Raw genomic sequence first — 27,894 nt, forward strand, 5'->3', positions numbered from 1 at the left:
GAACTATTGAAATTTTCTGATGTTGATGACCCTTGATAGTCAAAGACCAGAAAACGAATTTAAGAAAGGAAAATAATAATACAGCCATTTCAGATGTTTCAAAGCAATGTTCCCACACATTTCCTATTATCTCTCTTCTCAATACTTGCAAAACTTTTGCCACCCCATTCTTCCATCACTGAAATATACAAACATATACAGTGTCCACCTTCAATTGTTTCTGAATTCCCAGAAAAGTGTTTAGATGTACAGATTTTTTTAAGTAAAAGTGAAAATCTTGCAGTGTCCCTGGTAATTGAAAACTAATAGGCATAATGGCAATGGTCTAAAGATGCCAGCAATTGAATTCCTCTTACAGGATGGCTAAATGGCTATTTCCCCCTTATCAATTACGTAGCAAGTAGTCCAAAGTGAATGTTTCAGAATGTATCGTCTCTCTTCCAAGGTTGCAGTTACACCCCTAACTGATGTATTCAACCAAATTCACTTATTTGGTTAGGCACCTATAATGTGTTAGGCAATGTTCTAGGTGCTGCGGACTTAAGCGTGAACAAGTGACCTCATCCCCTGTTTCTCATTGAAAAGACAGAAGCCAGCTTAGTGAGTTCCCATTTGTTCTCCTTACCTTTCAATGAGTTTGTACACCTCCACATAAACTTGGTCAAATTCTAACTTTGTGAAGTCTTCTTTGACCAGCTTGGGCCGTGAGTCTCACACCGACTCTGATTTTTCTGAAATGTCCTGTTATTAAGCCACTACACATTTTCTATCTAGACATGTTGGTATACAGCTGTATGGCAACAAATTAGATGTTATTCATGTCTGTTATTGCTTTGAATTAGTATTTAAAGATTTCATTGCCATCTGACTTTTCACATCTATCTGTGGTTTTTCCTCAACTAAATTAAAAGTTCTTTGAAGCAAGAAATACATGACCTGACATAGAATTATATAAGAAATTTTAAAAAGCATACAAAAATAAAATCATATTAACAACCCATCTGTTTTGAAAAGAATAATATTACATTAAATACAGTCCATCAGAAAAGTTTTATATACTGTAAAAATTAAGCTGGTTATTCATAAAAATTAGATTTTTTCATGTTAAGATGTTAATTTTAGGGGCTTCCCTGGTGGTCCAGTGGTAAATAATCTGACTTCAATGCAGGGGACACAGGTTCAATCCCTGGTTGGGGAACCACGATCCCACATGCCACGAGGCAACTAAGCCCGTGCACCACAACTACTGAGCCTGCACACCTCAACTAGAGAGACTGCGTGCCACAAACTACAGAGCCCATGCGCTCTGGAGCCCACATGCCACAACTAGAGAGAGAAAATCCACACTCCACAACTAGAGGGAAGCCCACGTGCCACAACGAAGAGCCCGCATGATGCAATGAAAGATCCTGCATGCCGCAACAAAGAACCCACGTGCTGCAACTAAGACCCAATGCAGCCAAAAAATAAAAAATAAATAAAAAATTTAAAAAGATGTTAATTATAATCCTCAGGGTAATTTCTAAGAAAATAATTCATAAAACATAGTGAAAGAAACAACAGCAAGAGAATTTAAATATCATACTAGAATATATCTATTTAACACAAGAAAAAAGGCAATAAAGAAATTAGAGGAACAAAAAGGATATAAGATATATAGAAAACAAATAATAAATGACAGGCAAAATCCTAGCTTATCAGTAATTATATTAAATGTAAATGGACTAAACATTCTAATCAAAAGGCAGATATTGGCAGATTAGATTTTTTTAATGATCCAACTATATGGTGTCTATAAGAGACATTGTTTTGATTCAAAGACACAAATAGATGAAAAGTATAAAAATGGAAAAATGATATAGCATGCAACCAGGTAAAACAGACTTTAGGAAGAAGATTTTATGATGATGGAAGAGTCAATGCATCAAGAAGACATAACAATTATAACATATATGAATCTAATAACAGAGTCACAAAATATATGAAGCAAAAATTTACATAAATGAAGGAAGAAATAGACAATTCAGCAATGATATTTGGTAATCCACTTGCAATAATGGGTAGAACAATTAGGCAGAAGTTCAAAAAGGAAACAGAAGACTTGAAAAATATTATAAACCAACTAGACCTAACAAATATTGATAGAACACTCCACCCAGCTACAGCACAATACACATTCTTTTTTTTTCACAGTACACGGGCCTCTCACTGTTGTGGCCTCTCCCGTTGCAGAGCACAGGCTCTGGACCACAGGCTCAGCGGCTATGGCTCACGGGCCTAGCCGCTCCGCGGCATGTGGGATCTTCCCAGACTGGGGCATGAACCCGTGTCCCCTGCATCGGCAGGCGGACTCTCAACCACTGTGCCACCAGGGAAGCCCAATACACGTTCTTTTTAAGCATGCGTGGAACACTCTCCAGAATAGACTGTCTGTTAGGGGGAAAAAGGAAGCCTTAATAAGTTTAAAATGATTGAAATCATACAAAGTATGTTCCTTGACCATAATGGAATGAAATTAGAAATCAATAATAGAAGTAAATTTGGGATTTTCACAAACATGAGAAAATTAAACAACACACTTTTAATAACCAGTGTATCAAAGAAGAAATCACAAAGAAAATTAGAAGAAAGTTTGAGATGAATGAAAATTAAGACACAACATGCCAAATTTATGGAATGCAGACAAAGTAGTGCTTAGAGGAAAATTTAAAGCTTTAAATGTCTACAGTTAAAAGGAAGATCTAAAATCAATAACCAAATCTTCCACCTTAGACTAGAAAAAAGAAGAGCAAACTAAAACCAAAGCAAAAATAAGAAAGGAAACAATAAAGATTAGAGTGGAAATAGATGAAATAGAAACTAGAAAAATAACAAAAGAAATACAAAATTGACATGTCTTTAGCTAGACTGTTCAATAAAAAAAAGAGAGAAGATTCAAATTACTAAAACCAGGAATGAAAGAGGGGACATGACTATCAGCCTTATAGAAATAAAAAGGATCATAAGAAAATACTATGAACAATTATATGCCAACAAATTAGATAACCTAGATGAAATGGAAAAATTCCTAGAAAGACAGAAACTACCAACACTGACTCAAAAAGAAATACAAAATCTGAATACAGATTCTGCTATAAAATTAGTAATTGAAACACTTCCTACAAAGGAAAGACCAGACTCAAATGGCCTTACTAGTAAATTCGACCAAAGAGTTAAAGAGGAATTAACAATGCTTCTCAAATTCTTCCCCCCCAAAAAAATAGAAAATATGAAACACTTTAAAATTATTCTATAACGTGAGTATTACCCTGATACCAAAACCAAAGACATCATGAGAAGAAAACTACAGACCAATATACTTCATGAATATAGGCACAAAACCCCTCACCTGATACTAATAAACCAAACCTAGCCATTTATAAAAAGAATTATACACCACCACTAAGAGTGATTTATCTTAGGAATTCAAGATTGGTTCAACATATGAAAATCAACCAGTGTAGTACACCACATTAATAGAATGAAGAGCAAAAACTACATGATCATCTTGAAAGAGATTGACAAGATTGAACATCTTTTATGATAAAAACACTCAGAAAACTAATACAAGAAAGTGTCATCAGTCTGATGAAGGTCCTCTACTAAAATCCCACAGCTAACATCATACTTAATGAAGAAAGACTAAATACTTTCCCACCAAGATCAGGAACAAGACAAGAATGTCTGCTCTCATCGTCTCTGGTCATCATTGTACTAGAGGCTCTAACCAGAGCAATTAAGCAAGGAAAAGAAATAAAAGCATCCAGATTGGAAAGGAAGTGAAATTATCTCTATTCACAGGTGACATGATCTTGTATATAGAAAATCCTAAAGAATCCAAACAAAAAAAATACTGGAACTAATAACTGAATCAGCAATGTTGCAGAATAGAAGATTAATATACAAAAATCAATTGTATTTCTATACACTATCAATGAACAATACAAAAATGAAATTTAAAGAACGATTCAATTTATAATAGCATAAAAGATAATAAAAATACACAAGAATGAATTTAGTAAAAGAAGTGTAAGAATATACACTGAAAACTACAAAGCATCATTTAAAAAACTTAAAGAACACCTACATTAATTGAAACACATCCCGCATTCATGAATCAGAAGACTTAATAGTATAAGATGGCAATACTCCCCAAATTGATCTACAGATTCAACATAATCCCTTTCATAATCCTAGCTACCTTGTTTTGCAGAAATTTATAAGCTGATGGTCCTAAGACTCAAACGGAAATGCAAAGGACCCAGATCAGCCAAAATAACATTGAAAAAGAAAAAATTAGAGAACTCATGTTTTTCAATTTCAAAACTTACTACAGGGAATTCCCTGGTGGTCCAGTGGTTAGGACACTGTGCTTCCACTGCAGGGGACATGGTTCAATCCATGGTTGAGGAACTAAGATCCTGCAAGCCATGCAGCAAGGCCAAAAAAAAAAAAAACTTACTACAAAGATACAGTAATCAAAACAATGTGAGGGCTTCTGTGGTGGCTCAGTGGCTGAGAACCCGCCTGCCAATGCAGGGAACATGGGTTTGAGCCCTAGTCCAGGAAGATCCCACATGCCATGGAGCAACTAAGCCCATGTGCCACAACTACTGAGCCTGCACTCTAGAACCCGCGAGCCACAACTACTGAAGCCCATGTGCCTAGATCCCATGCTCCACAACAAGAGAAGCCACTGCAATGAGAAGCCTGCACACCGCAAAGAAGAGTAGCCCCAGCTCTCCACAACTAGAGAAAAGCCCACACACAGCAACAAAGACCCAACACAGCCAAAAATTAATTAATTAATTAATTTTTAAAAAACCCAATAATGTGAGATTGGCATAAAGCTAAACATATAGATCAATGGGATAAATAGACCCATACATCTATGGCCTGGTTTATATACCAGAAATAATTCCATATATCTATAGCATTTGATTCTCTACAAGAATGCCAAGGCCATTCATTAGGGAAAGAATAGTCCCTTCAACAATGATCCTGGACCACCGGATATCCATGGGCAAAAGAATAAAGTTGGATCCCTACCACACACAATACACAGAAATCAACTAAAAGCAGATCAATGTCCTAAAGAGCTAAAACCATAAGTCTCTTAGAAGAAAATCTTCCAAGAGGGGAACTCTTCATGACCTCAGATTTGACAATGCATTCTCAGATATGACACCAAAAGCAGGAGCAAAAAAGAAAAAGTAGATAAGTTGGACTTCATCAAAATTAAAAGAATGTGTGCATAAAGGACATTATTAAGAAAGTAAAAGACAACCTGCAGAATGGGAGAAAAAAGTATATATATACACATCAGATAAAGGTTTAGTATGTGGAATAAATGAACTCCTACAACTCAACAGTAAAACAACAAACAACCCAATTATAAATGGGTAAAGGACTTGAATAAACAGATTCCTAAAGAAGCCATATGGCCAAAAGGCACATGAGAAAATGTCAACATCATTAGGCATCAGGGAAATGCAAATTGAAACCACAAAGAGATACCACTTCACACACACTAGGATCACTATAATCAAAAAGATAGATAATAAGAAGTGTTGGCAAGGATGTGGAGAAATTTGAACTGTCATACATTGCTGGAGGGAATATAACATGGTGTAGCCATTTTGAAAAACAATTTGGCAGTTCCTCAAAAATAAAACACAGGATTGCCATATGACCCAGGATTTCCACTCCTAGGTATAAACTTAAGAGAAATCAAAATGTATTTCCACACTAAAACTTGTACACAGACGTTCATAGCAACCAAAAAGTAGAAGCAATCCAGTTGTCCTCAACAGATAAATGAATCAACAAAATGTGTATACTATTCATGCAATGGAATATTTTTCAGTCATTAAAAGGAATGTAGCATTGATATATACTACAACATGGATGAAAACATTATGCTAAGTGAAAGAAACCAGACATGAAAATCACATATTGTTCTTTTTAAAGATATTTTGGCTGTCCTGGGTCCCTTGCATTTCCATGACTCTTAGGATCATCAGCTCGCCCATTTCCACAAATAGAATCGATTTCATAGAAATGAAATCTATTTTGCAAATAGGCAAATCTATAGAGATAGAAAGTAGATTAGTGGTTGTCAGGGGCTCAATGAGTTGTCAGGGGGAAGAGAAAATGACCACTAATGGGTGCAGGATTTCCTTTTGGGGTGATGAAAATGTTCTAAAATTAGCTACTGGTAACGGTTGCAGAACTCTGTAAATCTGCTTAAAACAACTGAATTGCAGACTTTCAAGGAGTTAATTTTATGGTATATGGACGTATGGTATATTTTAATAAAGCCGTCATTTAAAAAAATCCAGTCCATCCTAGAAAATTGGGATGGCATAGTTATTATATTCATTTTTCTTTCTAGTCCTCACAATTTATAGCAAGATGCCTCATACATAGAAGTGCCAAAAATACATACATGTATGAATGCATATTATTTTGCATTGTTCACAAAATGCTCCAGATATTAGTTGGAGTTTCTCAAGTGATTCAAACTCCTTGAGGCAAAGCCCATGTCTTAAATTTCATGAACATTCACCACTATTAGACCTTGCATAATGATTACACTTAGCCTGGAAATAGTTACAGTGGGTAAAAATGCTCAGCATCTTAATCCACCTGTAACTCATGATTGTTCAGGAGGCCATGCTGTCATGGGAGGACTCCGAAGTCAGACTATCTAGGTTTAAATCCAACTTCTATGACTTAATGATGGTATGATCTTGGATGAATAACTTAACCTCTGTGAGCCTTATTTTCCTCATCTGTAAGGACAGGATTAATGATAATATTGATAGTAACCACCTTCCAGGGCTGTGTGAGGCTTAAATGAGGCAAGGGGTGTAAAGCACTAATATGGCCTTATTATTCATTCATAGAGTTGCTCGACATTCACTGAACACTGATTCTAATGCTCTGCCCTCAGAAGACAGAAGTAGGAGAAGACAAATCAATGCAGTGAAGTGCTCTCGCTTGGAAAGACATCCAAAGAACACAAGAGGGATTCCCAAGGGGTGAGAGGCTCTGTGTGTATGTGGATGGTCAGAGGCACAGGGTATCAAGAAAAGTTTTATGGAAGAAGTACCACTCGAACAGAGCATTTATTTAACTTTAAAAAAAGTATTCATTCCCCAGGTTGAGAGAAACAGGGAAATAGGACATTCCAAATGGATGGAGTGATAAAAGGAAATCATCATTTATTCGGGGGGCTGTGATTAACTCAACACAAGAACAGATCCAAGGTGAGAGCAGTCACAGAAAAGGCTAGGGAAGCAGGAGCCAGATGGTAGAAGTCCTTGTTTTCCCCCTCACTAGGGCAGACTGAATTTCCTGGCAAGCGGGAATCACCCCTCCCCCACTCCAGCAGAGTCATTTTCTTTGGTTGGTTTTCTTTCCAAAGGTCATAGAGCAAAACAGAGGAAAGACTGAACCTTTGAGGCAGCTTGAGTATTTCCAGAGTGTTCCGGTGATGTCAATGCTGACAAAGCCAGTCATTCGTTGGCTGATTATCACTGAGCACCCAGAGGCTGCAGGACAATTATCAGGAGTGACAGTTTTCCTTGAAAAATGCATCTGTACTTTGCACAATTCCCAGTTTCCCTTGCGTGCTCCCAGCATGCACTACTCCCACATTGGGCACCAGAGGTTGAAACAAGATGGCAGCTCCCAGAGGAGTGCCTTCAATTAGCCACAACAAGCATCTGGGCATAAGCCCCCATCATAGGTGATTATGGCCACAGGTTAATCCAGCAGTTCCTCCTAATTAATAGCTTGGAGTATTGAAGAAGCCAGAAGTGACCACAACTCTCCAAGTTTTTGGAAAAGCCCAGCTGGCTGAGTGTCAGCTTTCCGTTAGACCAAACCTTGGTGTGTTGTTTAACCACATCACCCTCTCCTGGAATCTGGCCCTTTGGCTGACACTCCTCTGTGGAGACAGAGTGTCCCTTTTGTGGTTCAGAAATACCATGTAGGCTTTTCTTCTGCCTCAGCATTCCCATTTCTCATTCTTTCGACTTCCTCCAATCTGTTCTTCGCTTCTCTCAGAAATATGCTCAGTCTTTCCTCACTCATTTTTTCAGTTTATTTTCTTCAGACTTGTTTTATTTTTTTCTTTTCCTTCAAAAGACCTGATGCCCCGTTCTTTTCCTGCTCCTTGACTTCTCCATTTCTCTCTCTTTCCCTCTGCCCTCCTCCCTCCTTCTCTCACTCCCTGTCTTTCTATTTTTTTCTAAACTGACCTCAGATGAAAACAATAGATTAATCATATTGTATCTTTCATAACACTCTCAGCAGTTTCCATGCATGGCCCTCTTTTATTTGATTCATGTTTTTTCTAATTTCTTATTTTTAATAATGTAATAAGCACCAATGAATCTAACAACTATTGAAAGAAAAAGGGGGATCTCACAATATCCTACAGCAAAACATTTGGTAGCCTTCTATCCTAAGCACTGGCCCCCCGACCCAGGGTATCCACCATGCCAAATCCTGGCCATCATTCCTTTCTTTATTTTAATACAGTATTATTGTTTCTACATGTAGTTCTAAAAAATGTCTTACTCTAGTTTTTTAAGTTTATGAAAGGTATGGTGCTGTTATCTACTTCTTTCTTTGTTTTAGCCTTACTTTATAGATTTCTTTTTACTTTTTATTTTGAAATAAGTTCAAAGTTACAAAAATGTTTCAAGGATAGTATATAAACTCCCATAGAGCCTTACTGATACATATTATTTATATTTTATTTATGTATTTGTTTGTTTGTAGAGAGAGAGTTATTATTCTCCAATTCATTTGAAAATAAGTTGCATATATCTTGCTTCTTTAGCCCCTAACATAGGGGTCCCCAACCCCTGGACCATGGACGATTACCAGTCTGTGGCCTGTTAGGAACCGGGCTGCACAGCAGAAGGTGAGTGGCAGGCAAGTGAACGAAGCTTCATCTGTATTTACAGCCGCTTCCCATTGCTCGCATTCCCACCTGAGCTCCACCTCCTCTCAGATCAGCAGTGGCATTAGATTCTCATAGGAGTGCGAACCCTACTGTGAACTGTGCATGCGAGGGATCTAGGTGTGCGCTCCTTGTGAGAATCTGATGCCTGATGATCTGAGGTGGAGCTGAGGCAGTGATGCTAGCACTGGGGAGTGGCTGCAAATACAGATAATCATTAGCAGAGAGGTTTGACTGCACAGAGTCCACAATAAATCAATTGCTTGCAGACTCATATCAAAACACTATCAGTGAGTGGCAAGTGAAAACAAGCTCAGGGCTCCCACTGATTCTCCATTATGGTGAGTTGTATAATTATTTCATTATATATTACAATGTAATAATAATAGAAATAAAATGCACAATAAATGTAATGTGCTTGAATCATCCCGAAACCATCTCCCCCCACACACCCCTGCCTGATCCATGAAAAAACTGTCTTTCATGAAACCAGTCTCTGGTGCCGAAAAGGTTGGGGATCACTGCCTTAACACATCAGTGTGTATTTCCTAAGAATAAGGAAAATCTCTTACATAACCACAAATCAGGAAATTTAACATTGATACTATGCTTATATTTTAGCAACAGTCCATTTTTAACTATCCCAATACAGTAAGTCCCCCACATATGAACCTTCAAGTTGTGAACTTTCAAAGATGTGAATGTGCATTTTCATGTCCAATCATGTAACTTACTTCAAGTGTCTGGCATTATCTGTAAAAGTTGGGTACCTAGGCTAACTTTATTGGACTTATGAACAAATTGGACTTGCAAATGCACTCTCGGAATGGAACTCGATCATATGTAGGGGACTTACTATAACAGCATTTACAGCAATTTTTTCAAGTACAAAAATCTGATTCAGATTTGCACATGGCATTCAGTTGTGTGTCTCTAGTCTTCTTTAATCTCAAACATTTCCTCCACCATTCTTTACTACTCATGACATTTAATATTTGTCTGGTATCTTGTTAACATCACTCAATTTGGGTTCTCCTGATGTTTCCTTTCTATTGCATTCAGGATACACTTTTTTGGCAGGAATACCACAGAAGTGATGCTATGTGCTATGTAAATCACATCCAGAGGCCCCTCATTAGTGATTTAGCTTTGATCCCTTGATCATGGTGCTACCCTGTTTCTCTAGATGATATATTTGCATATATTCTTTGGACAATTACTATTTCACTTAATATCACACTGTTAAGACTCACCCACATTGACGTATGTCACTTTTCTCTTTCTCTCCCACACCCACCCACACACACACCAACCTACACACACACACACACACACACACACACATTTTCTTATCTTCTTTCTTCCTGTCTTCAATTTTCCAGGCACATTCTTACTCAAAATTAATTTGGAAGTATACAACTCTTAGCTGAAGTATGTACCATCTCTTGTTCAATTACTACAGACTAAATCTCCACAGATTGGTGTATAACGTGCCAAAGATATGTGTTGTTATGAAAATAGGTGGCTTAGCAAAGAAGCAGATACCAAAGGGATCATAAAGGGACGCTTCCCCTTTTACTCACCCACCCAACTAACCTGTCAACATTTATTAACTGAGTAACTATTATGTTCCCAGCACCAGGCTTGACTAGAAGGGGGCATATAAAGTACAAAACCACAAAGGGCTTAGAAGCCCAATATACACCCCCACCACCACCAGTAGTTCACCGTAGACACCTCTCTCACACTTCAAGGCTCAGCTCAAAAGTCACCTTCTGGGCTTCCCTGGTGGCACAGTGGTTGAGAATCTGCCTGCCGACGCAGGGGACACAGGTTCGTGCCCTGTTCCGGGAAGATCCCGCAGGCCGCAGAGCAGCTGGGCCCGTGAGCCATGGCCGCTGAGCCTGTCTGGAGCCTGTGTTCTGTAACCGGAGGGGCCACAACAGTGAGAGGTCCGCGTACTGCAAAAAAAAAAAAAAAAAAAGTCACCTTCTCCATAAAGCTACCCATGCCTGCACCAACCCTACGTACCTAACTGAGAACCTACTACTTGCCAAGCGCAGTATTACATGCTTTCCTCACAGCAGTTCAAGAAGGCTCTGCCTTCTTATTTCAGCTCTCCTAATACAAACTATGTCCTTTCCGTGGTCTATTTAGTGCCACATTTTTCACAACTTTGTGCTTTTCATTGATGATTTCACTGTTTAAAATGACTCCCAAGCGTAGTGCTGAAGTGTTGTCCAGTATTCCTAAGTGCAAGAAGGCTGTGATGTGCCTTACTGAGAAAGTATGTGTATCAGATAGGCTTCCTTCAGGCATGAGTTTTAGTGCTGCTGGCTGTGAGTTCAATGTTAATAAGTCAACTATATATTAAATAAAGTCTCCTTAAACAAAAACATACATAAAACAAGTTTATATATTGACCAATTTACAGAAATGTGACCAGAGACTGTTAGGACCTTAATTCTGTATTTTCCCTAAGAGTAATGCTTTAGTATCAGTAATTCAGTGTTCCTGGTGACTGTAGAAAATAATAATACTGTGAGTAATAAGAATCAACTGTAGTAGGTGACAAATAAATATATGATGAAAAGATGAAGGAAAGAAGCCATCTGTTGGAAAAATGACATTAACAGATGAAAAGTTGCTTCATGAACCCACATGAAGCCAAATATACATAAATAGATTTTATATTAATATGATAAAGAAGTGCCAGAAAGTAGATTATCCTATAATAAGGAGAACATGCAAAGGGGAAGGGGTAATACATGTACATTTCCTACTCAATGGGAAGAAAATGTTCTGTGACAATTTCTTTCCAAAAGAATGAATATTTATTATGCAAATTCAAGCACATCTGGCTGCCGTGAATTTAACACTCCATAATTAATAACTTTCTGTATCTCACTGAGCACATTAAAAATCTGTATGTTTTACATTTCCAAAAATATAATAGCATCACATTTTTTATCCACAAGGGTTTTCAAGGGCCCACTGTAACTCTTTCCCAAATTTTTATTAATACTTTTTCCTTACTAAAAAACACAATGTGATTATCTCCATTTAAAAAAAATGCACTAGAATATTTATCTTTGACCTCTTCATAAAGCAAGAAGAGAGATTTCAATTGACTTTGTAAAGCACATTCTACACTGTTGCATGATGGGAGAGGACCTGACCTGACAGTTCCTTATCCACATGATTGTGGTAAAAGTAGACATAACATTATGGCTCAAAGAGAACAAAGATGAGCTTACAAAGTACATGGTTTAAATAATTCCAGAGCTTTGGAACACAGATCTCTTTTTTCAAGACACGAATCTCATGTAACCATAATCATGATTGGCGGTGGGGAAGTTTAAAAACAGAGTGTCCCCCAAACCCTCCAGACTTAGTTATACCACAGCTAAATCAGGTGATTCCAACACATGATTCACATCCCACAAAAAATGAAATGTTTACAAAAACGAGGCTCCCAAAGGATAAAGTAGCCTTTTCTCAAAATCCATTCAAAATTTTAAGCCGATCTTTCTATGTTTTGCTTGCCATAACTACCAGGTTTCCTATTCTAAAATAAAAGGTTCATACAAACACACACACAATTTTCACATTTAAGTTTTAGCATTCTGACATATTTTAAAAGCAACTTTGCCTTAGCAGATACAGGTCACAAGTCAAGACTATTACTGTAGTGATTTGTATATACATATATTTTTTATTACGGAAATTTTTAACCATACACAAAATGGTAGAAGAAATAGTACAGCAAACTCCCATATACCAATCACCCAGCTTCAGAAATTATTAGATATTAGAGATATTTTTAAATGCAAAGAAAAAATTACACAGCATCATACCTTTTCCTGCCTACAACTACAGAAACAATAATATGACCACCAACACTGAATGCGTTACAGAATATGAGCTGTTTGACCTGCAAACACATTAAATTTTGACCCTGAGATGCCCAGGGGAGTAGCTGCATAGAGCAATTTTCCTAAATCCCTTGTATAATAAAATTGATGCTAAAAATTCACGTTGACTGTAACATATGATTTTTTTAAATTTTTTATTGTTATAAAGTTATGCATTTTCATTTTTGTAAAGTTTGCAAACACAGTCACACAAATTTGCATATGGGTGGGTATTTTATGGTATTATGAAATAACTGTTCATTTTTTTGGTGAGATAACTATTATGTTTAAGTAAGAGTATTATTTTTAGGAGATGCATTAATGAAGTAATTGAAGGAGAAATGTTATAATGTCTGCAACTTGCTTTTCAAATGATTCAGCAAAAACTGTATATGTGTCTCTGTGTGTATGTGTGTGTGTGTGTGTGTGTGTGTATGTAGATCCAGGGTTGGCAAAATATTTCTGTAAAGGGCCAGACAGTAACAGTTTTAGGCTTTATAAACCAAAAGACAAAATCATGGATATTTTGTAGATAACTGTATAACTAGTTAAAATGTTGCTGCTTAAAATGTAAAAACCCTTCTTTAATTTATCAGTGTTGTACAAAGACAGGTGATAAGCAAGATTTGGCCTTGGCCTTAGTTTGCCAACTCCAAATGTAGATAGACAGATACATAGATACACATAGATAGATATAGATAGGGTAAATATGAGAAAACTAACAACTGTTGAGTCTAAGTAGAGGGCACGTGGATGTTCATTGTATCAGTCTTTCAAATTTTCTGAATGTTTGAAGAATTTCATAATAAAAAGTTGGGGAAAATACAAATACATAAAAACACAATGAAAATAAATATCCACAATACAAGTACCTAGATAGAGATTAACATCTTGGTAAAGTAGATCTTATTTTTAGTTCTTGGAAGGTGTGTTTTTTCCAACTATAATGAGATCCTACTCTGTATAAAGTTTTATAGCCCGTCATTTTCATTCACCATTTATTCATAAGCATTTTCACATGTCATCATCATATAATGGACATATATATTCCACTGAACAAATGTTTTAAGATGTCTTAACTATTTCCCAATCATTGAACATTCAATGTGTTTCCAGTTCTTCACCCAAACAAATAAGATTTTTTTAGCTTTTTTCCATTTTCTATTTTTTATTTTGAAAAATTTTAAAGCTCTGGAAAAGTTACAAGAGCAATACCATGAATACCATATACCTTCCACCTAGGTTCACCAACTGCTAACAGTTTAAGACATTTGTTTTATCTCCCCTCTGTATATTTATTATTTTTATTGTTATTTTGAGAATCTTGAGTATATTACTCTTAAATTTCTTACTAAAATATTTGAAAACCACTGAAGAGCTGATTTCCTCAGGGTTTCCAGTTTCCACAGTAAATGTCCTCTGAGACCTAACTGATCTTGAGTGGCAGAAAAAAGACTCAGAAATATACATATATATTAACAAACCTAGTAGCTATTTTTAAGGACAAACTCAAATTAAAATCTTCACTTTGCCAACAAAAAGTTACATCGTGTATTATTAGGAGTTAGATCTCTAATGCTTTACTTACTCTGTAAAGAGCCACAGCCCCAAACACATTTTTCCAAAATGAGAATGTGACGTGTTAGTGTTATATCACACCTCTGTTGTAATTTAATTTTCTCTTTATACAGATTTTGCTCTGTCTCCATCCTCATCCAGCTTTGTGGGAAAACTCACCAAAGCTGCTCTGAATGTTTTTCTTTGACTCCACTGCCACCTAGTGTGGAGAAAAATGAATTCTGGGCTCTGTAAAAAAAACTGAATGCGTACTATCAATATCTGCTTACTTATCTGGATTCAAAGCCTGTTTTATTGCAGAATAAACTCTTGGGAACTACACCCACCATGGTCTTCTTGCTTTGCATTAAGTAACAATTCTACGAAAAACAATCATACTTCAAAAATTAGACTATATTTCACGTTATTGTGAAACATGGTAGGAGATAAGGCTTGGTTTTCCCAATGTCCCTGTGGCCCATGTGGCCCTTTCACTCCAATCACATACTCAGGTCGTTAAGGTGGTATTTTCCTTCTTTCCAGTGTGATAGGTTGGAAAAAGCATGGAGAAAAGAGGGAAAGAAGGAGAAATTCAAAGGAGAGAAGAGGAGAATGAGAGAGGGTCATAGATGATGGGAAAAATAATAATAAAGACACTAAAAAGACTAAAGATGGGGTATAGATACAAGAAAGAAAATGGAGAGGGAAAGCAGTGCAATGTTAGAATAAGAGACACAGGAGCCTAGAAAGACAGGGAAATATAGGGGAAGATGCAAGGAACCAAGGGAGAAAGAGGAAAGAAAATAAAAGGGGAAGGTGAGGGGTGCCAGGGTTAGGTGGTCGTTCATTGATCAGCCTTGGGAGGGACCACCAGGCCAGGCCCGCACACCTTGGGCAGTTTAGAGATCTCAGTACCCCTGACCCCACATCCCACCCCATTGCACACACACTTCTGCTCCCCAGCCCTGCTTCGTCCTTTTCCTGATGTCCACTGCCTCCTTTCCCACAGGACAACTGGGTTATTTGTTACACAAGCTGTCCAGCAGCACTGGAACGTAAGCTCAAGGAGGGCAGAGATCTTGGCCTTTTTTTTCTTCCTGTTTTGTTCTCTGATGCATCCCGTGTCTAGAGCAATGTCTGTTACATTATGATGTGCAATTAAAAAACATTTATTGAATAAATGAAGGCATGGGGGGCACTCTAGAAATGGACAAGAAGATGTATTTGTAACATTTATTTTGCTTTATGACAGTGATACCTTTTCTCCTGGGCAGATCACATTTTCATTCGTAGGTTACCAGCTGGTTTTCAACACATCCTGCTACAGACTGAATGTTTGTGTCCCCCTCAAATTTATATATTGAAACCTAACACCCAACGTGATGGATGTTATTAGGAGGTGGGGCCTTTAGGAGGTGCTTAGGTCGTGAGGGTAGAGGCCTCATGAATGGGATTAGTGCCCATATAAGAGACCCCACAGAGCTCCCTCGGGCCTTCTACCATGTGAGGACACAGGGAGAAGTCTGAGACCCAGAAGAGATCCCTCGCCCAACCACACTGGCACCCTGATCTTGGACTTCCAGCTCCAGAACAGTGAGAAATAAACTTCTATTTTTCATAAGCCATGCAGTATTTCATTACAGCAGTCTGAATGGACTAGGACACTTCCCTCCCGATGAGACAAGCACTTCTTAGAAATTACTGGCACTCAACTCAACAGTGGTTCTGAAAGTCAAATTCTGACATCAGAAACAGAGGTACCAATAGGAAACATGTAATAGAATCAAATCACATTTTAGAAACGACAAAGCAAACTAGAGAAGAGATAGGTCCTCACTTCAGGCTAAATCTTGGAATGTTCTAGAGCAAGAAAAGCAAGTTATAAAAGGTTGTTTTGTTTCTTGCTATTTAATATGTTTTAAATTTCTCATTTTCCTACATTTTCCTCCTTGTAAATTATACTAGATGTCTTATCTTTCCAATACCAGGCTCAAACAGATAAAATGATAACTGAATTACTGAACTTTATCAGTATAATAAAAGACTCTGAAAAGCTCATTTAAAAAATTACTTAGGGGCTTCCCTGGTGGCTCAGTGGTTGAGAGTCCACCTGCCGACGTAGGGGACACGAGTTCGTGCCCCGGTCCGGGAGGATCCCACATGCTGCAGAGAGGCTAGGCCCGTGAGCCATGGCCGCTGAGCCTGCGCGTCCGGAGCCTGTGCTCCGCAACGGGAGAGACCACAACAGTGAGAGGACCACATACCACAAAAAAAAAAAAAAAAAAAAAAAAAGAAAAGAAAGAAAAAAATTACTTAGGAGTTAGAACATGACATGAAAAGATAGCAAAATCTTTAAGAAGGGCTATAGAGAGGGAAAGCTTAAGGAAGATGTTTTTCTATCTGAAATTTGAAAAATGTCTGTGTGACAATGGCACACTTCATTACACTAATTGGAAACATTAGTGGCAGCTGAATTCAGTACTCAAAAATCAGTGAAAAGGAATGTTTTCACGTATCTCATGGATGGGTCTTCACTAGATGGAGATACAAAGGCTGATTTGAAAATCTGGTGCTTGAAGCATGCTTGTAAAATGATGCTGATTCTACAAGTGGTCACACAAATAGGTCTTGCCAGCCAGACTGACATTGCTTTCAGATCGCACATCAAAATTTTCCAAGCATTCACACATACGTTATCTAATTTGGTCCTCCCAATATGTCTCGGGTATAGATAGGACCAGGTATTATCTTCAGCTATACCATTTTGTGGCTTTAAAGGAGGGAAGCTGGATTTACCCTCTTTTCCCATCTCAGCCTCCCATGTCATGGACATGACAGTCATGGCAGCCCAGGACCAGAGGTCTCTCCCACCTTCCACCAGACCACTGTGTGTCCTGGAGCAAATATCATGGTGCTGTGCATCCTAGTGGGTGAATGCACAAGGGGTTCTACATCTCAAATGGGACTTCTAAATAGTTTGGAGGAAAGAGCTGGCAGAGCTTGGTCACCATCTATGACCACGGGCAAGTTAAGTAAACTCTTTGGGCTTTGGGTTCCTCATTGATAAAGTAATCATGTAGTTCTGTGTGGCCTTTAAAGAGGTGGATCCCAGACAATGAGTCCATGGGTCAGTTTGAAAAACAATTTTTTTTTAATTTTAAGGATTAACATAGGCTTGCCAACCCTTTATGTGCAAAATAAATTCAAGATGTCGACAACTACAACCATCTACTCACCCCACCCCTCCTCTCACCCTCACTACAATCAGTGGAGAATTGACACAGAGATCCAAATAAGGACTGAAAACAACTTTATTATGGGGTTGGTCAAGTGCCAAATGCTCCACAGAGTAATAGGGTGCCTCATAAAGCTCAATAAGGGAATGCTAGCTGGCATCTCTGGAGGCATTGGGTTTAGCAACCACGCCTGACGCCAGTCAGATGCAGCACAGCCTGTCAGGGAAGGTGACTCCTCCGCCTAGATGAGCTGGGCCTGTGCTCCCCACACCTGTCCTGGTGGCTGCTTCTGGGGGCTGAGAAGTGGGCAGCTCAGCTACTGCCCCAGAAGACTCTGAAGCAGGTCAAAACAGAATGTTAAGATGACTTTAAGGCCATATACACTATAGGCCAAAATTCATTGCTTTTTCTGTTTTCCATTCCAAATGATATTCCATTCAATACTCAACATCACTCACCAGAGATCTTGCAATGAACACCAGACAAAAGTCTAAAAAACTCTAAATAACACAAAGCCAGCAACACATAAACGCCCAAATTTTAACCTAAACCTACATCAACGATTACATTTCCAAAGAGAGGTTGAATTCCAAACATGAAATCCTTTGACCTGGGTCAATTAAAGTCTGAAGACATTAAGGTTCAACATTTTCTCTCACTCAGATTGCTGTATGGTACGAATCTTCTCAAGAACACAATCCTGACAGCAGAATTGTCTCTTTCATGAGTGTTACAGACAGAAGATCATGGATCCCCGTGGCACAAAAGGCACTTTTAGGAACAAGCCAGAGGTTAGAGGTACCATCCACATGCAAGCTTCCAATGGGATGGATCCTGAGAGAGGAGCCATGGAAATTGTGGCACTCCTGTATCTCCTTGATTGCCCTGTGCTTCTCAGCTGAGGTGAAGAATGTATCCCACATCTTCTTCCACTCCCCAGCTCTACACTCAGGAAGATGCTAGGACTCCCTGTGCATTTTTAGGCCATTCCCAGAACTATTGGTACAACAGATACCAGCTGCCACGTTGAGGGTCTGGCTCAAGTTCCCATAGAGGACAATCAGTTATATACATACAGTGGAATTATTAGCCAAGTTTAAAAAAGAAGGAAATTCTGACACATGATCCAACCTTATCAGCCTTAAAGACATTATGCTAAAAGTGAAAGAAGCTAGTCACTAAAGGATAAGTAAGATTCCTTTTATATGTGGTACTTAGAATAGTCAAATGTATAGAGACAGGAAGTAGAATGGTGGCTGTCAGGATCTGGAGGGAGGAGGGAGTTAATATTTCATTGGTACAGTTTCAATTTGAGAAGATGAAAAAGTTCTGGAGATGAATGGTGGTCATGGTAACCCAGCAATGTGAATGTACTTAGTATCACTGAACTGTACACTTAAAAACGGTTAAGATTGCAAATTTTATATGTATTTTACTACAATTTTAAAACTTTTAATCATAAAAAATCTCTTAGCCTGCTTGTAGAACTACAAACACCGTTGTACGATTCTCTTCCACGATTCTTTCCAACCCTTAGCTATGCAGTGATGCCAGAAACAACGAGACCGTCAAAGCATCGAGGCTCTTTTACTAAATTCTATAGCCAACCCAGCCCTTCTGAACTCTCCATTTTGATTCATAGAGGAAGGCTCTTCCTTCAACATTTCCACGTCTAGGCCTATGCTGGGAAGAGAGCTTCCACTCCATGCTCTTGCAATCCAAAAGGAAGAGAAGCACCTAATCTGATCGATGAGCTGACATTCACAGGGTATAGTTCACTGGTGGGCAAGGTCTGGGTGAGAGTTCACTGCACCTGTATGTCTCTTTGTGCAGTTAAGCAGGCTAAGCCCAGCCCACTCTAGCAATCCATAATTCTATCTCTGCTCCACCTTCTCTGCCTGTGACTGGGTGTGAGTCAGATCAGCCTTGTGGAGTGGACCCGGTTGAATTTGGGTGCAAGGGAGGGAGAAGACTGCCCTCTGGACTGGATTTAGAGTGTTGCTGAGCCCTTGCCCAGCCCAGGACCAAAGTGATAGTTTGATCCCCATCTGGGTCTCAGTTTCGTGAGCCTCTTCTCCTCTGACAGGTGCAAGAGAAGCAAAACTTTACCTTTACTTGTCTTAGGCTTTCAGCTGGGGCTCTTAACAACAACAAAAAATTAACAAGAGAAAAACAAAGCATGCAGCTCACATCAGCCAGGAGAAATCTAAATGGAGAATAACTCAAAGCGGTGGCTTAGAACTCTAGCTTATATAGCATCTTCAACCAAGAACAATAAATCTCTAGAGAAATGATAGGACAAAGGAAAGCAGTTTTAGACTTCCAAGAGCAGCAAACTGTGGGGAGGTAACTATATGGGAGGACACTAGTGGAGTAAGATTTGTTTGCAGATTCTTCTGGTGTCTCTGGGCTGATAAGAGTCTATCTCCAGTAAAAGGAGAATTTACAGGGAGTTCCCCGGTGGCCTGGTGGTTAGGATTCTGGGCTTTTACTGCTGTGGCCCAAGTTCAATCCCTGGTCAGGGAACTAAGATCCTGCAAGTTGTGCCAAAAAAGTAAAAAAATTTGAAAATTAAAAAAAAAGGAATTTATACCCTGCCTTTAGGCAGAAAGCAGGGAGCTTTTCCTACATTTGCTGCTTCTTAATTGCTTTCAGCTCAAAACAACTTTTTCTGTCAAAGAGACATATTTTGGGGTGACATATTCTGGTTTCCTTCACAAAAAAAGGGGCAGCAAAGAAAAGGTAGAGAATAAAGGTTTCATTCCCCCCAAATCAGAAAAGTAGAACAGATATTCTTTTTTAAAATCTCATTTTAGGGCTTCCCTGGTGGCGCAGTGGTTGAGAGTCCGCCTGCCGATGCAGGGGACACGGGTTCGTGCCCCTATCCCGGAAGATCCCACATGCCGCGCAGCGGCTGGGCCCGCGAGCCATGGCCGTGGAGCCTGTATGTCCGGAGCCTGTGCTCCGCAACGGGAGAGGCCACAGCAGTGAGAGGCCCGCGTACAGCAAAAAAAAAAAAAAAAAAAAAAAATCTCATTTTAAATTGAATACATTTTGCTTTATGCAAAAATCACTTTCTTGTTTCTTTGTTTTTCATTCTGTTCAAATGCTGAAAGTTTCCTAATTATCATCAGTCCATGAACATACATTTGAGGAACACTTGAGGAGTATTCCTCTGAAGTACATTTTGCTCTAAAATTCTGTGATACTAATACTGTTGTCTCTGCTTCCACCACGCCTCCCAGAATCCCAGGAAATGAAGGAGTAATAAAATATGAGTGTGGAAACCAGGTTTTAATGCCTTACAAAATGCTTTATGCAAATATTTGACAGATAAAAAAAATAAGGTCTTTTCTCCTGTGCCAGGGCAATACAGGACCTCATCTAAACAAACCATCTGTTTTTCTAAATCCAGGGTCTGCTTGGACTGGGACACTCTTATGTAGATGGAAAAAAAAAATACCAGCAGTGACACAGCCCTAGGGCACACTGCATCAAAAATGATTTCAAAATAGGTATTCAGGGGCTTCCCTGGTGGCGCAGTGGTTAGGAATCCGCCTGCCAATGCAGGGGACACGGGTTCAAGCCCTGGTCCGGGAAGATCCCACATGCCGCGGAGCAACTAAGCCCGTGTGCCACAACTGCTGGGCCTGTACTCTAGAGCCCGCGAGCCACAACTACTGAGCCCGCGGGCCACAACTACTGAAGCCTGTGTGCCTGAAGCCCGTGCTCTGCAGCGGGAGAAGCCACAGCAATGAGAAGCCCGTGGACCGCAACAAGGAGTGGCCCCCGCTCTTAGCAACTAGAGGAGGTCCACGTGCATCAGCAAAGACCCAGCGCAGCCAAAAGTTAAATAAATGAATAAATAAATAAATTTTTTTAAAAAAGGTACTCGGTTTATTTTTACTTCATGAGGCTGCCCGAAAATTCAGGTTTCTCTAGTTCATCTCCTTTGTGTTAGTATTTATTTATTAAAGTGAAATGATCATGTCTTTGTTATTTATTACACACCAGGAGTAAAGTTAAGTTACATTAAACTGCTTCATACCATGAAGTTCTCCAGGTATCTGGGTTCGTGAGAACTCATCTATTTCTCTGACAATTATTAGCTCATTCTCTCCACCACATTCCCATGTAGAGAGGGAGAAAGAGAACTCTCTGTCCCCACCCCCACATAAAAAGCCAGTCTCTCTTTGCAAGTAATTTTCTTTTCAGCTGACACGTCCTAGATTGTTCTAAAAAGAACAGCGGCATGAGAAAATACAAGAACAGATGATTCAAAGACTCCCTGGGAACTGCCGAGCCAGCTCCTAATTGCAAATGCAAGGGTAGGCGAAACATCTGTATTCTGAGTCACTCCATTTTTCTAGAAGGGAGGATGTTGTTAGCCCTCTCGCTGCATAAACCTCTGTGGTAAGTGGGCCCCAGAGCTGGTTCACCGTGGGCTAGATCTAGATCTAGAGACCGCAACTGAGCTCCCAACCCCCGACACACACACACAAACTCAACATATTTTGAAGTCATCTTAATTAATTGACCACCTGCCTCTGAGAGTTTTTAAGTCTGTATTTTTAATAATGAGTATGCAAAGCAACATGTGTGTGTCTGTGTGTGTTTGGGGAGGAGAAGGAAGCAAATAATCTTAAAAACCTACACCGGTTTCTGACCCTGATACTCTAATGCCTGGAATGATACAAATTCAGGGATATGGCCTTTTGTGGAAAGAGATCCTAGGAAAAAGTGAACAGGGAAGGTTTTTTTCTAGAAAACTATAAAAACAGTTATTCCAAAAGAGAGCTGGTTAAGGTTTTTTGATTAATGAATAACAAAAAGATGTTAGCGAAAGAAAAGTAAGACACTGATGAGTGAAAACAAGAACTAACAGCAGTTAAGGCAGAGTCAAGTTCACCAACGTGTTTTTAGGCGTTACTGTCTCTTCTGATGTGACTCCTATGGGGAAATTTCACTGTTTATACGGAGTGTAAACAAATCTGTTGACCTAACAAAACACTGGTTTTCATTCCTCACACCTTCCTCCCTCAGCCGTGGTAAATAGCTTGACATTCAGGCTCATGGGTTTCGGTGTGAGTCAGAGGTTCAAATCCTGGCTCTGCTATTCATAGCTGTGTCTTAGGACAAGCTAACTACCCCCTCTAAGTCCCAGTTTCCACACTTACATGATGAGGATAATGGTCAGGTCTGTCTTGAAGGGCAGCTGTAAGAATATAAGGAGATAATGCAGGTAATTGCCACAGTGCAGCTCCGGGCACACAAAAAGGGCTCCAGAACTGTTGGGGTGGAGTGGGATGGCAGTTCGTTGTTGATTTATCTAGATAAACGCTCACACTTATGAACACCTGGAACAGAATAAAGCTAAAGTTCTCCAGGGTAGGCACCAAAACCTCAGACCCTAAAGTGACAACATCATGAGACATGCTTGTACAAAATAGCTCTGGGTAAGGAAATGCAACAAAACCTGAAAGAAGAACTGAGGATGGCAGAAATACCCACTTTGAAAACTCTGACAGGCTCAAGTGACTACAAGAGGAAGATGGCACATTAAGATATGGACTCCCTGAATTGGCCACAGGCACTACCTGGTGATTCCAGATATTAAAATGGTCTGTCCTCAATCTGATTTTGCCCAAATGTCCTCAGAGGAACACTTGAGAATGTGATCTTTTCTATCTGATGGAAGAAATGGGGAGACAGATGGTGGCTGGAAGTAATTGTAGGAAGGACCTGAGATAGGAAAGCAGTAGGAAGAACACACCTTAGGAAGTGTGAGAAAGTTATTCATTACCCTCGTTTCCTCTCATCCTCCCTTTCACCAATCTCTCCCCCAATGCCATGGGCTAGAGCACTGGACAGTCTTCAAACTTGACCAGAAATGATACCATTCTAATGTAACATAATGATGTATTATTTTGTTATTACTTACTTTTAGTAGCTAGTACTAGACTTTATCTTCCACAAGGTCTATCTTTGTTGGGAAAAGGCCTGGGTCAGTCCACTCAGAGAAGGGGAATATCTACAGGGTCACAGATGATGGCTGGTACCATGGCTTCTGCAAAATTATCCTGCGTGGGGTAAGATGCCTGTGACACTCCTAGAGTGGAAGAGGAAGAAGAGTCAGGAGAGAAGAGGAAATTGGAAGAGAGAGAGAAGGAAGAAGAGTCAGTGAAATGATGGGAGGCTGGGTAGCAATGGAGGAGACAGCTCCTCAAATTCTCACGAATACCACTAAACCCATGAAAGCTTACTGAGTTCAGAGGTTACAGAACAGAATACACATGCAGAATCAGGAGCTAGAGAGGTAATATGATTAAACATACGTGCATCTACTAAAGGCTCAAAATGTCATAAGCAGGTATGGAAAGGTCAAAAAGACCTAGAGAAAACGAGAATGTATGAAAGTGGCATGCCAAGTTGAGGGAACTGCCTGGGTTCATGCATACCTGTAACCATGCACACCATCACTCATGCATCAGTATTGGTTGAACTTCTACTGTGTGCCGGGCACCGCACTAGGCTGTGGAACACCATGGTGACAAAACCAGAGTTCTTGCTCTCCTGGTGTTTGCACACTAATGGGAGAGGCAGACATTGATCAAGTAATTGCACAAGGGACTTCCCTGGTGGTCCAATGGTTGAGGATCCACCTTCCAATGCAGGGGATGCAGGTTCAATTCCTGGTCAGGGAACCAACATGCCACATGCCACAGGGCAACTAAGTCTGCGCACCACAACTACTAAGCCCATGCACTGCAAATACTGAGCCCACGCACCACAACTAGAGATTCTGCATGCCACAACTACAGAACCCACATGCTCTGGAGCCCACATGCCACAACTAGAGAGAAGCCTGTGCGCCACCCACGTGCCACAGCTAGAGAGAAGCCCACGTGCCACAACACAGATCCTGCATGCCGCAACTAAGACCTGACACAGCCAAAAATAAATAAATAAATAAATAAATATTTTTTAAAAAGAATCCCCATAACAAGCTTTTAAAAAAAAATTGCACAAACATTGGTAAAATTATGATTTGTGAGGAGTGTTATATAGGAGCACATGATACTATGAGAGAATATAACAGAGAGATTGGCCCAGCCAGAGAGATCAGAGAAGCTTCCCTGAATAAGTGATGTTATTGATCTTACTGATCTGAGCATTGAGTGATGAGAATGTTAACTGGGTGAAGAAAGCGGGGGGAAAGCAGCCCAGGAAGAATATGTGCACACGCCCTGGGGTGGCAGGTTTGAAGACTGAGAGAAGGCAAAGTGTGGCTAGGGAAAAGAGACCCCGGGGAGAATGGGCAGCATGACACTGGAAGGCGGGGAAGGAACAGGCTCCTCGGAGACTGCGGACCATGTGATGGTGTTAGTCTTTATCTTAAGGGCAGTAGGAAGTCATCATAGGGAAATTGACAGGAACCCCCAAGAAAGTCTGAAAATGTCAAGTGAGACCCCTGTTTACACTTTATTTCCACTTTCCTCAGCATCTCTACTGACTACCAATCAATGACAGCTTGTGTAATAGCATGCCCAATATCAGAAAAGTAAACATTTAATTAACTTTGTTAACCTAGTGATTTCATTTAAATAATTAGTATTTTTTAATGAATTTTCCATCAACATACAAGAAAAACTCTCAATTCTGAACCACCATCAAAATACAAATGCCCAGTATGTAAATTCATAATTCAGTATTTAGTCTTCCGTTACTTAAAGAATACTGAATTAGGAATCAAACAGCCTGAGTTTTAATTCTGACTCTGGCACTTATTAGTCACATGGCTTTGGGTTATTCCCCAAACCTCTCTCAGTCTCAACTTTCCTCATCTATAAAATAGGGTAATAACCCTCGCCCAACATACCTCACAGGTTAAAGTGAGAGCCTTTTGTAACACCAAATAAAGAGATTATTATTAACCTTTCTCCAAATTGCAAAGGCAAATACACGACTTATTCAAATCAGATAACGTTTTTTTTAATCTCACGTATCAAACTGTTTTGCAATATCGTTACAAAATAATGCTTTATCTTGACAGTCACTGCCCTCTAATACATTACAAAACTACTTGTGCACATAAAACCACCAAAATTCTTTGAAAAGTTTTTCCCTTATAGGTTATTACAAAATATTGAGTATAGTTCCCAATGCTATATAGTAGGTCCTTGTTGGTTATTTATTTTATAAATAGTAGTGTGTATATGTTAATCCCAAACTCTTGATTTATCCCTCCCGTTTCCCCTTTGGTAACCATAAGTTTGTTTTCCATGTCTGTGAGTCTATTTCTTTTTTTAAAAAATTTATTTATTTATTTTTGGCCGCATTGGGTCTTTGTTGCTGCGCACAGGCTTTCTACAGTTGCAGTGAGGCGGGGGCTACTCTTCGTTGAGGTGCACGGGTTTCTTGTTGCAGTGGCTTCTCTTCTTGCAGAGCACGGGCTCTAGGTGCACGGGCTTCAGCACACGGGCTTAGTTGCTTTGTGGCATGTGGGATCTTCCCGGACCGGGCTCGAACTCATGTCCCCTGCACTGGCAGGCGATTCTTAACCACTGTGCCACCAGGGAAGTCCCTGTGAGTCTATTTCTGATTAATTAGCATGATGATCTCTAGGTCCATCCACATTACTGTAAATGGCATTATTTCATTCTTTTCTTAGGCTGAGAATATTCCATTATATATATATACCACATATTTTTTTTTTGGCTGCGTTGGGTCTTTGTTGCTGCATGTGGGCTTTCTCTAGTTGCAGCGAGCAGGGGCTGCTCTTTGTTTTGGTGCACGGGCTTCTCACTGCAGTGGCTTCTCTTGTTGAGGAGCACGGGCTCTAGGCGTGCGGGCTTCAGTAGTTGTGGCACGTGGGCTCAGTAGTTGTGGTGCATAGGCTCAGTAGTTTTGGCACATGGGCTTAGTTGCTCCGTGGCATATGGGATCTTCCCAAACCAGTGCTGGAACCTGTGTCCCCTGCGTTGGCAGGCAGATTCTTAACTACTGCACCACCAGGGAAGTCCCAATGTACCACATATTCTTTATCCATTCATCTGTCGATGGACATTTAGGTTGCTTCCATGTTTGCCTATTGTAAATAGTGCTGCATGTATCATTTATATTTACAAAAAAGAAAAACAAAGATAAACAAGAAACAAATAAATTTGCTTATCTATGGGGGTTGGGGGAATGAAATGGAAGAGATGGAGAGGGGATAGGACCTGTCTGAATATAACTTTTATATAGTTTCATATTTTGAACCATGTTAAGCATTTCACATATTAAAAAAAATAAATTAAATCAACAAGAATGGGTGGGTAGGAGGCCCTGAAAGTGAAAGAAATGAATTAACTTGATTATAACCAAGTTAATAATACAATTACAAAGAAAAAAGAATTAATCCAAAAAACATCTGAACATAATAACAAATTATTCTGACTATACACTTTCAGTGGGATATATTCTAAGGACAAAAAAAGTCTCAAACTTTACTTGGTAAGCTTGTTTTGGATAATGTTGGTGAAGTAATTCTCAAACTGTTTTGTGTATGTTATAGAAGTGAGCAAATGAGTAAATACATTGATGTTTTGAGGAAGCAGGGAGTTCACTGTGGGAGAACAAAGAGACAAATATGGAATGGAGGTAGAATTCTATACTACTGGATGGGATATCAGTTAGAGTATCATTATGAACTCATGGATTTAAAAAAGTGTTTCTAGTACTGTCCATTTAGAGGACCTAAAAGCAATTTCACCCCAGAGCAATGAGCACACATGGCACCCAGGGCTTGTTTTCTAAACACCATTCCCCAAACCCTTTGGGAAAATGCATAATTTCAAGGTGAGCCTGGAGCATTTTCTAGTGCCAGAAATTAAGGAAGTACTCAATACTAAGGAAGATACATCAAAGAGATATAAGAACCTGTTTAAGGGGCTGCCACTTGCCAAATTTGGGACAATATGAGCATCAAAGTGAATAATGACAGGAATGGATTATAACACACTGAATAAAATAGAATCCATGAGTCTACACTGACTTTTTTTTAATTTTAAAGTGATTAGGAGGAGAAAGGAAAGACTTCCTTTATAGAAGAATGCTAACTAATAAACATAAAAGAGATGATAGAAATAGAAAGTCACTATTTCACAACTACCATATTAATATTTGATTT

General features: G+C 39.4%; 1 long non-coding RNA gene across 4 annotated transcripts in view; it reads right to left on the reverse strand.

Annotated features, from left to right (window-relative positions):
* LOC308619223 overlaps positions 1-27,894 on the reverse strand; it is an 82,345-nt gene that overhangs the window by 48,896 nt on the left and 5,555 nt on the right. Inside the window, exon 4 of one of the 4 annotated variants that reach the window (XR_014016150.1) lies at positions 6,899-10,977. The exons of 1 other annotated variant lie outside the window; for it this stretch is intronic. This is a non-coding gene — a long non-coding RNA (uncharacterized lncRNA). Of the gene's footprint in view, positions 1-6,898; positions 10,978-23,670; positions 23,833-25,358; positions 26,812-27,894 lie in introns of those variants that run through there. 2 more of the 4 variants (XR_014016151.1, XR_014016152.1) reach the window with 2 other exon arrangements.

The sequence above is a fragment of the Mesoplodon bidens genome (genome assembly GCF_964165515.1).
Source record: "Mesoplodon bidens genome assembly, chromosome: 6".
In the NCBI taxonomy this organism is placed as follows: domain Eukaryota; kingdom Metazoa; phylum Chordata; class Mammalia; order Artiodactyla; family Ziphiidae; genus Mesoplodon; species Mesoplodon bidens.